General features: G+C 36.9%; 1 pseudogene; it reads left to right on the top strand.

The window, feature by feature from the left end:
- The first annotated feature begins 13805 nt into the window (after positions 1 to 13805).
- On the top strand, positions 13806 to 14032 carry LOC123453612 (annotated as a pseudogene).
- The last annotated feature ends 593 nt before the right edge of the window (positions 14033 to 14625 follow it).

Below are 14625 nucleotides of genomic sequence, written 5' to 3'. Positions count from 1 at the left end.
CATTTGATAAGCCACTTCAGGTTGGATATTTTATTTCAATAATGAAAAAGTAACTTATATACCAGAGCATCTCAAGGCTTAAGGAGCCAGCTAGTCTTGTCTTCCCAGCTGCAAAAATGGCAAGAGACAGTTTGTCTCAAACAAAGTAAAGGAAAAAGGAGTACCTTTTTTTTTTTTTTAATTAAGTTATGGTTTTGCTCTAGCCCAGTCTGACCTAGAATTCACTGTGTAGTCTCAGAGTGACCTCAAACTCACAACTATCCACCATTTTCTTGATGTTATCCTCTGACCATCATAATTGTGCTGTGGTCTGTGTATAACCACAAACACACACACACACACACACACACACACTTTATAGGAAAATAGAAAATGAAGTTATCAAACTCTCTAAAAAATTACTCATGCTGCCTTGAAATAGATCTTGATACATCAATGCTACTATGTAATTTATCATTCACTGCTGTCCAGGGAGATAGAAAAAAAATAAGGAAAATAAAAAAAAAAAAGGAAACACATATGTTAGTTCTATCAAAATTCTTTTTTTTTAATCTTAAGTTGGAAAAAATAATTCACAATGCATGTGTTTGCACTATAGAAGCATATGATTTTTGTACTGGTGTTTACTATGTGAATGATCATATGGTATAGTTTAAATTTAAACATTTTAGAAGAAAGGTCTGAATAAGCCAGCCATATGATCAGGAAGTCAAGCCAATAAGCCACCTGTAGCTCTGTTGGCACAATAATAGGTGACACATCATGATCTGATTTCCGACATCACAATCTGTCTCCAATGCTTCTAAACCGAGCATGAATTTCCACAGACAGCTTCTTTCAGTTTTATGCTGATCCAGTGGTCCATACGTGTCATGCCTCAATGACAGGACTCTACTTTACAGTGATTATGCACAGAGCACATGGACACTGTCTGAAAGTCTCAACTACATCCTTTAGCATGAAGACCATGAGATTCCCTCATATAAGAAAAGCAGTCTTTTTTAGTTTGGGAACTCTAACCTTAGGTCAATGAGGTTTTTTCCATAATAATATTATAATTAGACATTATAGACCTGAACAAATAAAGAAACAATGGTTTTTAATGTATATTTTATATCATACTTTAAAGTATGTTCCTCGTGACTATCTTCTGTTTCAATCACACCAACATAACAGATGCCTTCGTTTTTATAGAGACATGTGTCTGTTTCTGAATTACCCCAATGTACTGCGAGTTCATAGATGAAAGGAAAAGTCATACTTTTTGCCATTATGTCATTTAAATAAGTAAAATCATGGCTGATATAAAGGATGTCTTATTCAAAATGGCTTACATTTGTCATAATAATAAAAAATAAGAGCAATAAAAAGTCAATTGTTGGAGATGAGGAGATAAGCCCTGAACAGACCTTTGCCCTGAGATAACCTCTGTCCTGAGCAACTTCTGCCCTGAGCAACTTCTGACCTTTCCTCATCCCCCCACCCTGCCACACCTAACTGATTCCATCCCCCCACTCCGCCACACCTAACTAATTAACACCCTGCCTGGCAACTGCAGAGATGTGAGAACTGTACCGTGAATTTTTGGAATAACCGCAAACTGTCCTAGGCCAAAGGCCAAGAAGATTCTGTAACTTTCCACCACCTGCCTCCTCCAGCCCCCCCCCCCATCCAAAACCCTATCCCTAACCCTAACCCTTAAAAAGGCTGCTGTGGCTCAATAAAATTTGACTCTTGACAAGTGTACATTTGCTTGAGTCTCTTCCTCTCTCTCGCCCATCTTATTTCAGGTTAGGGTCCTCCTCGCCCCCATGAATAACTAGGTCCCGCGGGACGGGACAGTCAATGAGAGACAAAGTAAGCCATGTATGTATGTATGTATGTATATATATATATGGCTTTGTTACTTAACTATAACCTGTGGGTGTGCTTGTAATGTAGATAGTTTCAAAGGCAGGATTATATAACATTTATGATGTTTTAATAAATATCTATTCAGTAATCCCTTATATGCTCAATTGATTAATGCATTTTTTAGATTTTATATTATTTTATTCATTAGATTGACAAACAGGGAGAGAGAGAGTGTGTGTGCATGTGTAGGTGTGTGTAGGTGCACCAGGGCCTTCAGCCCCATAAACCAACTCCAGACACACGCACCCCTTTGTAAACCTGGCTTATTTGGGTACTGGGGAATCAAATCTGGGTCCTTTGGTTTTACAGGCAAATGCCCTAACCACTAAACAATCTCTCCAGTCATGAAGAATACATTTTTAAATAAATGCTTATTGATTTATTTATCTGCAAGAGAGAGAAAGAGAATGAGTCCAGGGGCTGAAGCCACTGCAAATGATCAAACTCCAGATGCATGCACCGCCTTGTGAATCTGCCTTGTTTGGGTACTGGAAAATCAAACCTGGGTCCCTTTACAGGCAATTGCTTTAATCACTAAGCCACCACTGCAGCCCATGAATACATTTTTGAGCATGCTTCGTTTAATAATTTTAAATAAAGATTGCAGATACAGTTTTCCCTTACTTAACTTAAAGACATGGACCACATATGTACAAGATTAAATTGGTAGATGGAAATGCCTTTGTGCGTGCTCAGCTTGGAAATTAAAATTTTAGCTGAGGATAAAAAAGGGGTATTTTGAAGGTGCATTAACATAAGAGTATGTCTCTAAAAATGGGTACTATGTTTGGTCATGAAGAATGCAAAGTCCATGCTGTAGAGAAGCTAAGAATTGAGAAAAATCAGGATGGTAAAGTGCTAAAAGGTACTAAAGCTGTAGCCTAGTATGATAAGTAGCTTGTACACCCAGCTGGAACTATTGTTCTCAGAAGCCTTGAGAAATAAAAGCAAGGCCTAGAATAAACACTATATAATGTTAATGGAAGACAAGTAAAATAGTTATGACCTATGGGGTAGTTTGAATGATGTTCCCCCATAGATTCAGGAGTTTTATTCAAGGCTGTAGTTTGGATTTCCAGTTGCCTGGCAGGAAAAGGTTTCACTGTGGACATCCAGCCTTAAGGTATGTTTGTGGGAGGATCTGGAATTCCAGCCTCAGGTATGCAGACAGCAGTCCTGCAAGGGATCCCTGCTGTTTGGCTGGGGTTTCTGCTCTTGCTTTTCATGGTGGATTTTCTTTTTAACAACATTATGGAACTTCACCTGGATCTATAGGTTTCAGTAAGTCCCTTGCTTCCCTAAAGTATATCCAGTTTGGAGGTTCTTTCCAGCAGTGTGGCACTGACTATGTCATCCTACAAACAAAGAAATAAATAAAACCAAATCTGAATATAAGAAATGATTTAAGGAATTTAGCACTTATTGGACAAGCAAGCCGGAACACATTAAGGTAGAATAGTCTTTTGCATGTAAAGGGAGCACAAAATTGTAAAATACCATAAAAAAGGAAAATATGGGGAAAAGACAAGTAATATGAACAATAGGTGGGAGTAAGTCCAAAGTAACAGGAAAAAAAATGATCAAGACTACAGAATTAGCATTAGAACAATTAAAATTTCTATGGTGATTTTTATCACTCCTAATTACTGCTATATAGAAAACTGAAAATTGAGAATGTAGAGAAGTATGCAAAGGGATCAAAATTGTAAAAATTTAAGTCCATTGCAAAATGACATGAATAACATGCCAGATTTGAGGAAGAATAATCATCTAGATAGAAAAAAGAGAAAAAACATACAGACAACATGGACATAATACTATATGTCTTTGGTATATTTGCAGTAAACATAATATTTGTACAGCTAATCACCTAGAAGTTGCAAGAAGCAGGCAAAAACAAAATAATTTCTTCTTTTTCAAAATTGATGAAAGCCATATACTGAAAGGTACAAGAAGTTAAAACTCAAGCAGCATTTTATGTGTGTGTGTGTGTGTGTGTGTGTGTGTGTTTGTCCAGAAAGATATATAGCAAAATTAATGAGAACTTTTTTTTGTGGACCATCTTTGAAATAGGAATTGTAACCATGAATTACAGGTGAAGGAACAGAAGAATGACAGCAGACTTCTTATCAAAATCCTCACCGACTAAAATATAATGGTAAGTCTTGAATTCCAGATCCTCCCACAAACATACCTTAAGGCTGGATGTCCACAGTGAAACCTTTTTCTGACAGGCCACTGGAAATCCAAATGTTTTAAAATTGGGAAAGGAAAATGATCTACATTACAACATCACAAAAATAATTTTTCAATCATACCTATAAGACCTTTTCTGTTTGCTTCTTTATAAACTGGTGGGATTTATTTTTCCTTTTAAGCTGCTAGTTAAAAACATGTGGGAATAATATTAAACTGCATAAAGTGAGATGTGTTCATGGAACTCTGCAATATCAGTAAGAAAAACTATAAATATCTGTAAGAGAAAGGTCTATAGCAATTGAACCCCATTTGTTGCATCCCCACTCTCCTTTTAGGCAAAACAAGCTATTCATTACAGGCAGATATAAGTTAAGAATAAGGAGCTCTTTCTTCCCCATTCCTAGATAAAATGCTTCTGTCTACCCTTTGACATAATTCCTCACACAGCATACAAAGTCTACTTTGAGGTTAGACTATTGCGCATGTTCTAGGAATTCCTTGTAATCCTTTGTCTTGCTTGTGTCATGATGGAGCCAGGTCAGAAGAAGTGACCTGAAAAGAGGCTAGGCCATGCCTGCTCACACACAAAATCCTCAGCTTCTGACAGAGGTGCTGCCTAGAAATAAGCCTGTTCTTGCCCTGTCATCACCCCCTGATGCCTGCCACGGAGAATTTTGCCACAGGCAGAAATGAATTGGCACAGGATAGCTCCTAGTTCTTCTGAAATATATTGACCTCTTTTGTAGAAGAATCCAGAGAAATTTAAGCCTAAGTACAATCTTAAAGGAACTAGAGGCTTTTATTTATTTATTTTTTTTGGAAGGGTCATTGGGACAATAGTGATGGATCTAATAAAGAGATACAGCCTTTGCCACATGCATGGTGGTTTGCATAGAAACCCTGGAAAAAAGGCCAGAAGAAGAAACAATCAACTACCAAGTACTGAATTATTCCCTTGAGAACATGCAATTTGTAACAATACGCTTTACAGTACTTTTTTGCTATATCGGCTTACTAGAAATAATAGAAACATCAACTAGCATGGCTATTACTGGAATTCAACTGATGGATGTAGTTGAGGAAAGATTTGATGAGTGTCTCGTCAGTACCATTTCATCACATAATAAGATACTCAAAGTTCCATCCTTTTGAAGAATAACATCAAGCACCTAAGGCTGTAGAGGTAGGAGGATGGAATGACATCATGGAAATAATACAGCTGGACATTACTTAACTAGCAAGTTATAACATTAAGAGCAGAAAATTACTAGAACAAAAGCAGCACCTATAGCACCACAGCAAATTTGAAGCCAATGTAATTCCAACATAAATAGAATTGGAACCTTAAAAACATAATAATTTCAGAATATTCAGTAAGTGGAATGGATAAATATCATTATAAATTCTCAATAAAAATGTCAACTTAACTAGCAGTGAAAAGTACACTTAAGCAAAATTTACAATTCACACAACCCTTAAAGGTCAAGGCTTATTGTGTTCTCCCTAAATAAGGAAAGGAAATATTTTAACCTTAAACTGTCTAAAAGAATGTAGTTCAGATTCTGATATTTTATTATATTTAATGTTCTATTTTCTATGTATCTATTGTCTGTCATCTATTTTATCTTAAAATATTAAACATTAATTATTATGAAATAAAAATAACAAGAGGGTTGGAGAGATCGCTTGGCTGTTAAGATGCTTGCCTGCAAAGCCTAATGGCTCAGGTTTCATTCCCCAGTATTCACATTAAGGCAGATACACAAGGTGGTGCATGTATCTGGAGTTTGTTTGCAGTGGCTAGAGGTTGTGGTGTGTCCATTCAGTTTCTCAATAAGCAAATGCATACATAAAAATAAAATATTAAAAAAAAAACAAATAGCTAGTTATTACCTGTTAAACAAGTATTGCAATCAAAACTAGTTAAATGGTTTTAGGTTACTTAGGAAAGACATTGCACAAAAAAGTATTGTTCCAAGGATTATGATTGGTGTTTACACACACTGCTTGTATAAGTTTTTCTCGAGTGTCCAGTTTTGATACATCTTGTGCAAGCTTTTATTTTTTAGTATAATTTATATTTTGACTGTGATGGAGTGTTTTGTGTTCAAAATTATGCAAAATTCTATTACTTAGGACTGGAGAGGTGATTGTTAAATGTGCTTGCCCTGGTATGCCTATTCTCTCTCTCCCTCTCCCATTCTCTCTCTCTCCCCCTCTTTTTCTGTCTGACTCCTCTCTCTAATAATAAATTAAAATATATTTTTAAAACTTTTATTTTTAATATACATTTAGATCTCACCACTTTTGTTTTCAGCTTTATATCAAAATATACAGGATAAATTGAAAGAGTAAATCATTGAAAAATTAATTCACAGATGGCAGAGATTAAGGTAAAGATATAATTGTACCAGATAATTTTAACTAGATATCGAGAATGTAGTAATATGCATTCCTGGAAGGAATGGCACTTGAAAGGAGACATGGGGGAAAAACAGAGAGAGAGAATACATGAGTGGTAGATTGGCAAATTCTTTAGCCTTTCACTTTTGAAGTCTAGTCACCATCCCCTTGCTCCCTATTTTCTTGTTGCTGAAGTAACTGAATTAAAACAGCTTGTGCAAGGAAAGGGATCATTTTCAGCTGATAGTTTATTATTATTAATTGTTATCATCATCATGATGATCATCACCAACGACATATTTTGTATGGATACATCATGTGTCGGTACCCTCTTTTCCCACATCCCTGCCCCAAGTCCGCTGGGGACCCTCCTCGGTGCGTTTGTAGGTATTCCCCATGGCTTACAGTTTTGAACATCAATCAACCACACTGAGGAAAGCATGACAGATGGCCAGAAACACAACACTGCATCTGCAGGAAGGAAGTAGAATGCTAGATGAATGCTAAAGGCTCAGCTGCTTTTCTCCTTTGGTACAGTCTAGGACTGAGCCCAAGATATAGTGACATGTACACTTAGGGTGAGACCTCCACCTCAACAAAACTAGCCTAGAAAATCCCTCACAAGCATAACCAGAGTTTAGGTTCCTTGGTATTTCAAAATCCTAAAAAGTTGATGACCAGCGATTAATCATCACAACATATGAACCTTGATGGCTAATTTTTCAAAACTTGATATATCTGTTGTACCAATTGCCTAAATCTCTATATACTTAAGCAAAAGCTTGACGATTCACATTTGCAGAAGTGATCAAAAGTTTAGTCCAAACACAAATACAAAGGTCTGGTCTTTTGTCTAACTTTCGAATACAAACAATCCAACCCATTTGCAGAACTCCATACAGCATCAGCTGAAGTCTAGTTTCCTGTTACTTTGTGGTTCCCCTCCACAGTCTTCCTGAAGGACTCATCTACCAAGTGGTGTGACCAATAAGCTTTCCCCATCACTTTCCATGTGTGTATCTGTTTCCGGAGAACCCAGTGTTGAAACTGAGCACTGTAGAGAAGCTTGCAAAAGAGTGGTTTTCAGGGAAGTTGCATTACCTTGGAAAAGGCCAGCCATTCATTAGATTGAATAGTAGTTAGGACAGGATAGGATTGAGGTCCATGAAATGTTCTGGATGATGAGAAACACAGATGAACGGCTAAATTTAAATAACGGATACTTTTGAAAAATACTTGTCAGAACCTCATTTCTAGTCAATAAGTTGGAACAAATTTCTATTCCAAAAATAGTTTGTTTAAAAAGAAGATGGAACAGAATCATTTGACAATTTGTTACCAAGATCCTGTTATTGCCAAGTACATTCTACCAGTCTTGGCACTGAAGTTAGGGCAAATTACAGAGAGTGCCAATGAGTAAAGCCATGCCAAGCTAACAATGAGAATCACTTAAAGAGCAAAGCCAGTTTGCTCTCACATCACAGCAACATGCAGGCTATCAAGAAATCCCTACATTGGGCTGGAGAGATGGCTTAGCGGTTAAGCGCTTGCCTGTGAAGCCTAAGGACCCTGGTTCGAGGCTCGGTTCCCCAGGTCCCACGTTAGCCAGATGCACAAGGGGGCGCACGCGTCTGGAGTTCGTTTGCAGAGGCTGGAAGCCCTGGCACGCCCATTCTCTCTCTTTCCCTCTATTTGTCTTTCTCTCTGTGTCTGTCGCTCTCAAATAAGTTAAAAAAATTTAAAAAAAATATTAAAAAAAAGAAATCCCTACATGATGAACATTGTTTGGTGTCCACACTTAGTTACCTACAAGCTCTTCATCCAGACCTCCTTAGTCATCTCTCTTCATGTCCATCAGAAATCGTATTGGGAAGAAATCCCAGCACCTAAAATCTTAGTATCTTGTTTTATTTTCTGAAACAAGAAATCTGGGAGACAAGTTAGAATCATATTCATGTATGTTAGGAGCTTTGTTAAAGCTTGACTTCTTGCTTCTCTCCCTGCACTTTTTGTCAATTCTGTAATGTGGGTCATCAATATCAGCCATATTACAACTTCCTTGCAAACTACTTCTTGTAAAACAAACTAAAATTTCTTTAATGAATGCTTCATATCAAAATTGGAGCTTGATGTTTTTCAGGTTTGTATGAGGGTGTGCTGTGTGAATGTGTGTATGTTCACATGTGTATACACATATGTGCAGGACAGAAGTCAACACTAGGTGTCTTCAGTGACCATGCATGTCTAGCATTCATGTGAGTGAATAAGATCCAAACTCTGGTCCACACACTTCCCAGTCACCTAGCTTTTTTTATTCTTCAAAAGATACTTCCATTAGTTTTGAAATCACTTATCAGTTTAACTAAAAAATATATGACCACTAAAACTTATATGAATTACTTTTTTTGTATATTTATCTTCACATCAAGACTTTTGTCTTAGTTACATTATATCACTTTATTTTTCATTTATTTTTTTAACTTTTATTTATTTATTTCAGAGATGGAAAGAGTAAGACAGAGAAAGAGAGAGAGAGGGAGAGAGAGAGGGCACACCAGGCCTCCATCCATTGCAAACAAACTCCAGATGTATATGCCACCTTGTGCATCGAGCTTACATGGGTCCTGGGGAATCAAACTGAGGTCCTTTGGCTTTGCAGGCAAGCAGCTAATTGCTAAGCCATCTCTCCAGCCCACATTATACTACTTTCTATTTCTACTTCCATTATATTGGTAAGCTTTTTTTTGATGAAATATTGACTGTGTAAATCTGATTACTAGAAAAAAGAATTTTAGTTTCCCATAATAAAATGCAATTCATTATATTTTACTTTTATATGAAAATATAAATTTATTTATTAATTTATTGGAGAGAGAGAAATACAGAGAGAATGGGCATACCAGGGCTTCTAGCCACTGCAAACAAACTCCAAACACATATGCTACTTTGTTCACCTGGCTTACTTGGTTATTGAGGGATTGAACCTGGGTCCTTAAATTTCACAGGTAATTGCCTTAACTACTAAGCTATCTCTCCAGCCTTGAACATATAAATCTTAATCTCCAGTGATGTAGAAATGTCAATCTCACTTGTCTTCGCTGATACTTAATGAAGTTTGTATGGGAAATGCTGGGTCATTTCATACCACATAATAGATGCCATTACTATTTCAAAAATGTTTTTCCTTTTATGAGATATTTTGAAGTTGCTATATGTTATACCCAAATATCAATGTACAATAATAAACATTAGATGATAAAAAAGTGTAAGCCATATATGGTGGTACACTTGTGCAATTTGAGTAGTCATGAAGCTGAGGTAGGATGGTCATAAGTTTTAGGCCAGTTTGGGCTACATTGCAATACCCTGTATCAAAATGCAAAAGGAAATACAATAAAATTTGTAATATTATGTGATATAATGTAGTTATGGGTAGGTATAGTGTATGACAATTTCCACCATTAACATAGACCTTTCATGAATACAAACGTTAAGCCAAAACTGCTAAGGTAAATTAGGTAGTGCCCACAGGGTTTGTTCTCCTTCCAGAGAGTGAGAACACAGAGGGCCTGATGCCCTCAATTTTGTTTTTCTCAGCTGTCCTTGAACAAGCTTTTTGCAGATGGTCGCAAACACCAGAAATCCTCCTCAAAACGACAAGGAGAGAAAGCCTAGAGCCCAGTGCTGGAGGAATCAGTCCTGTCACATGAACCAGAACCCAGAAAACATAACAGAGGGATTGAGGATTAAATATGAGTGGTGCTCTCATTATTAGCCTGAGAACCTTCTCAAAGGAGACGTGGTAGACACTGAGGTGACTAAAGACATATTAAACTAGAAAATCAGAGGCTGCGTAAGGCTCAGCACTAAAGGAGATGTCTACCACACCCACCAAGCCTCAGGGAACATTGAATAGGAGGAGAAAAGAATGCATCCACAGGGTTGGAAGGTATGTGAAGTATTGCCTTCTACACAGTAAGTGAATACTGCATTCATGACCCCACAGTTGTTATCTGTGCCTGTAGTGAGAAGGGCCTCAGCAGAATCTCAGAATGGGTATTTTTGAGAAACTCCTCAGAGATTCTCAAGCAATGCTGGTGATATATCAACCAGGGTAATGAAAGTCAAGGTCTCCAACTGCTCCCACACTAGTCAGTCTACTAATACATCCCCACTTGGCTTCATCTCTACTGTTTGAAATACGTAAATATAGTGAGTATAGAACTGGAGGTGGAGAACCTCTGTTAAATTCTCCTATGCTTCTGGGAAGATGTATTCTGTACGTCCTCCCATGGACCAGTAAAGGAATAGAAGAAGAAAATGAATGTTTTGTACATTATATCATTTCACATTTCAACTTCACAATATTGCTCAGGTGCTAATTTTGTTTATAGGTATTTGGAATAAAACCAAGTCATCATGTGTGCTAGGCAAGGTTGCTACAACTGCACTGAGCTTCACTCCTAGCTCTACATTTTATATTTAATGTTAACTATTTATAAAAATAATGGAATTCAGTATGGAAATTTGATGACAACCAGAAGTACAAAGATGAGGAGGTGGCTCAGTGGATGAAGAACTTTCATTGCAAGCAAGGACTAGAGTTAGGATTCAAACCACCCATGTAAATGCCAAAGAGCTTTACTCCTCACCTGAAATTTGAGTGCACAGGAGGCAGGGACAGAATCTTTTGGGGGTTAACTGGCTACCTGGATTAGCCAAATTGGTGAGCCACGTTAGTTTCGAGTGACAAATACTGTCTTAGTAAGTATAGTGAAGAGTGATTGAGGAGGACACCAAACATCAGCATTTGGCCTCTACCCACATATATACACACATATATGTGAACCCACACATATGTGTCCAAAAATTCATACAAACATATGCATGTATATACACACATATTCTCAGACCATACAATCATGCATTTGTTAAAAGACCCACAGACAGATGACATTTCTAGGTGGCCAAATTTAATATCTTGAGCATAACAATTTCTCCAAATAAATAGATATTTAGAATTTTTTCTGGAAAATAGAAGATGACTGTGATTTATTTGAAATGAAAAGCATCAAGTAAAAATTAACACTGCTAGATATGAACACACCCACTATAATAATTAGAGTAAGAAAATAAATATCCTTTAATCAGGCACTCGGGAGGAAGAGGTAGGAGGATTGCTATGAGTAGGAGGAAAGCAAGGGACTACAGAGTGAGCTCTAGGTCAGCTTTGGCTACAGTGATCTCCAAATAAAGAATAAAAAAGGAAAAAGACAGAAATTAAATAACTAAGGATGTTTTATCTAGTGTTCAATTTAATGTTGAATAGGAGGCATTTATGTTTTTTATCTGCCCAAAGCACTTAATAATTATGTTAAATATCCATGGCAAGTGAAGAAATCCAAATTCTGTGTGACAGAGATACTGAAGCAGTCAAAGGAGAGATGAAATTTTAAGGAACTGAAGGTTCTTGGCAGCACCAATTGTGTTTCTGAGTTTTCCCATCAATACCCCTGTGAGTCAGCCATTATGGAAGGCAGTCCTTCAGCCCCAGTTACAGTCTGTATAGCACTAAGTAACAACTAGACCACAATATCATGAAAAACCCTGAACCAAAATTAACCAGAAACATTATTTCTGAATGACTCAAACTTTTATGTCATAACATGCTACAACTTGAACACATTTGTCCTGCAGTAATTACTATCCAATGCAGTAATAAGAAAGAGCAGTTCTTAACAAGAATAGAATCCAATGCAAATTTGTGTATTATACAGCAAATAGATTAGTGATGCATGTAGGATACAGAAGAGATTGACACATGTGAAAGGATAAGCAAAAGTCAGTAAAAGGAGTGGTCACATTGCAGAATATACACTCTGAAGCCATTGATGTACATGTTCAGGCTTCCACACATATGCACATGTGCACGTGCATGCGTGCGCATGCTCACACACACACACACACACACGGAATTTATCCCTTACATTTTGGGCCAAAGATTGACTACTTGCTATCAGGATAGATTATGGATTCTGCTGTACCAAATTCACTTATGGGAAACCGTCTGTATTTAAATCATGTCAACAGAATGGAAATCTACTTTGTAATTGGCAACAACCCAGCCTGCATGACTAGATAGATGCCAAGAATTTTGAAAATGAAGTTTATACTCAATGTTCATATTTATTTAAATAAACACTATGATGAATCTATTGTATGAGTGAAGAGTGAGAACAATGTAGAAAGCTATTGATATTAAATGTACAAGTCTCACATTCTATAAGAAAATATCATACACATTTTGCAGAAATTATGTCACTTAAATAACAATATAGATAAATATTTTATAAATACAAAGAATTATAATTATACAGTTTAAAATGCAGAGAAATGAGATTAAAGACTGGAAGTTAGTGGTCTGGAAACCACTGGTGTCTTTATTAGTTTTGTGGTTCTACTTTCTAGTTTAAATTTGATCACATGTACTACTCTCACAAAATGAATTTCATTAAAATAATAGTAAAACTAATTAAAACACAAATGTGAGAAAAATTCACTTCTAAGCAGTATGTCAGTGAATTGATAATTATGTATTCAAATAATTCCTCATTACTGGCAAAAGAATGTAACATGTAGACATGGATGAGACTAGACAATTTAAGGACAACCCCCGTGTTTGAACCTCACAATTTATTTGATACTATGTGCTCCTAGGATAGATACTTAATTTTCTTACCTTATAAACCAATGTCTACATAACACAGTTCTTGGGAAGAAGTAGAGGTTATGAAGTGTCTTGACATTGCCTTCTACATAGTAATTCAATGCATATTAGCTATATAATTCCCTGAGAGGTATGATTTGACAGTTATATCTTCAGCATACTTTGTTCATGTGTCAATAAATATGAATGCAGAAATTATTTCCACCAGCTGAGCTAGTAGTATGTATATTTCAAAAAGCATAAAGGAGAAAATAAAACTATAAGTAAAAAAACTAAATTTAATTCAGCAATGCATGTGCTAGGGCTAGAGAGATGGCTCAGCAGTTAAAGCACTTGCATGCAAAGCCTAAGGACCCGTGTTTGATCCCCATTACCCACGTAAAGCCAGATGCACTAAGTGGTGCACCTCTCCCCCCCCTCCTTTCAAACAAATAAATAAAGCAAAGTAGAATTGCAAGTGCTAAAATGTTAACATACCCTTGAAAAATCAAGCGGATTCTGGCATTTCCTTTCTCGTTGGCTTTCCCTACTTTCTGTGTAATCTTTGGGTGCTGATCCTCTGTGTCTGCACTGCTTCTCTGTGCCTCAGGAAGCTGAGAAAATAAAGTACTTCCTGATCACAGCCAGGTGGAAGGATGCTAAGTCTGTCAAGATCAAGAAGAAGGACAATATGAAGTTCAACATGTGCAGCAGCAGACACCTGTACACCTGGTCACCACAGACAAGGAGAAGGCAGAGAAGCTAAAGCAGCCCCTGCCCCTTGGCCCAGTAGCGAAGGAGCTGAAATGAAGCAGACACCATCACAGGAATGTACTGAAATCTTGAAAAGAAAAAAGAAGTAGATACAGGAGAGTGTATGAGTGTCTTCATAGGGATGAATGATAAATTTTCATAGGTTATTAATCCATCCTGAGTGAGGTGATGGCATTTACATCACTTCTGTACATTTTTCTTTTCTATAAACAAACACAGAACACAGATTATTTTTCATAGTTCTGTTTTTCAGATTTCCAACATCAAGGTGCCAATGTTTCTACTGAAGGCGCTCTTCATGTTTAGATGATTACTTTCAAGTTCTCCTTTGTTCTTTCCTCTGGGCTCACATCAATAGTGTGAGTAAATGCCCTATTAGGTCTTCTTAAAAGAATAACGATCGTGTTGATTGGGGTTTCCATTCTATCCTTTTATATAACATTCATTAATTAAGTAGTAGCCCTGTCTTCAAGTATTATTACACTGGGCTCTAAGTCTTTGAAATATGGATGGAAGTGGTCCACATCACTCAGTTCATGCACAAACATGAGAATGCCTGCATAAAGAGAGAAAAATAATACAAATCTGTGTGTGCATTGTCCAATACCAATAACCAAAAGCAGCCCACT

The sequence above is a fragment of the Jaculus jaculus genome, chromosome 12 (genome assembly GCF_020740685.1).
Source record: "Jaculus jaculus isolate mJacJac1 chromosome 12, mJacJac1.mat.Y.cur, whole genome shotgun sequence".
Lineage (NCBI taxonomy): Eukaryota > Metazoa > Chordata > Mammalia > Rodentia > Dipodidae > Jaculus > Jaculus jaculus.
The sequence above is the reverse complement of the archived record's forward strand: the minus strand, read 5'-3'. Positions and strand labels throughout refer to the sequence as shown.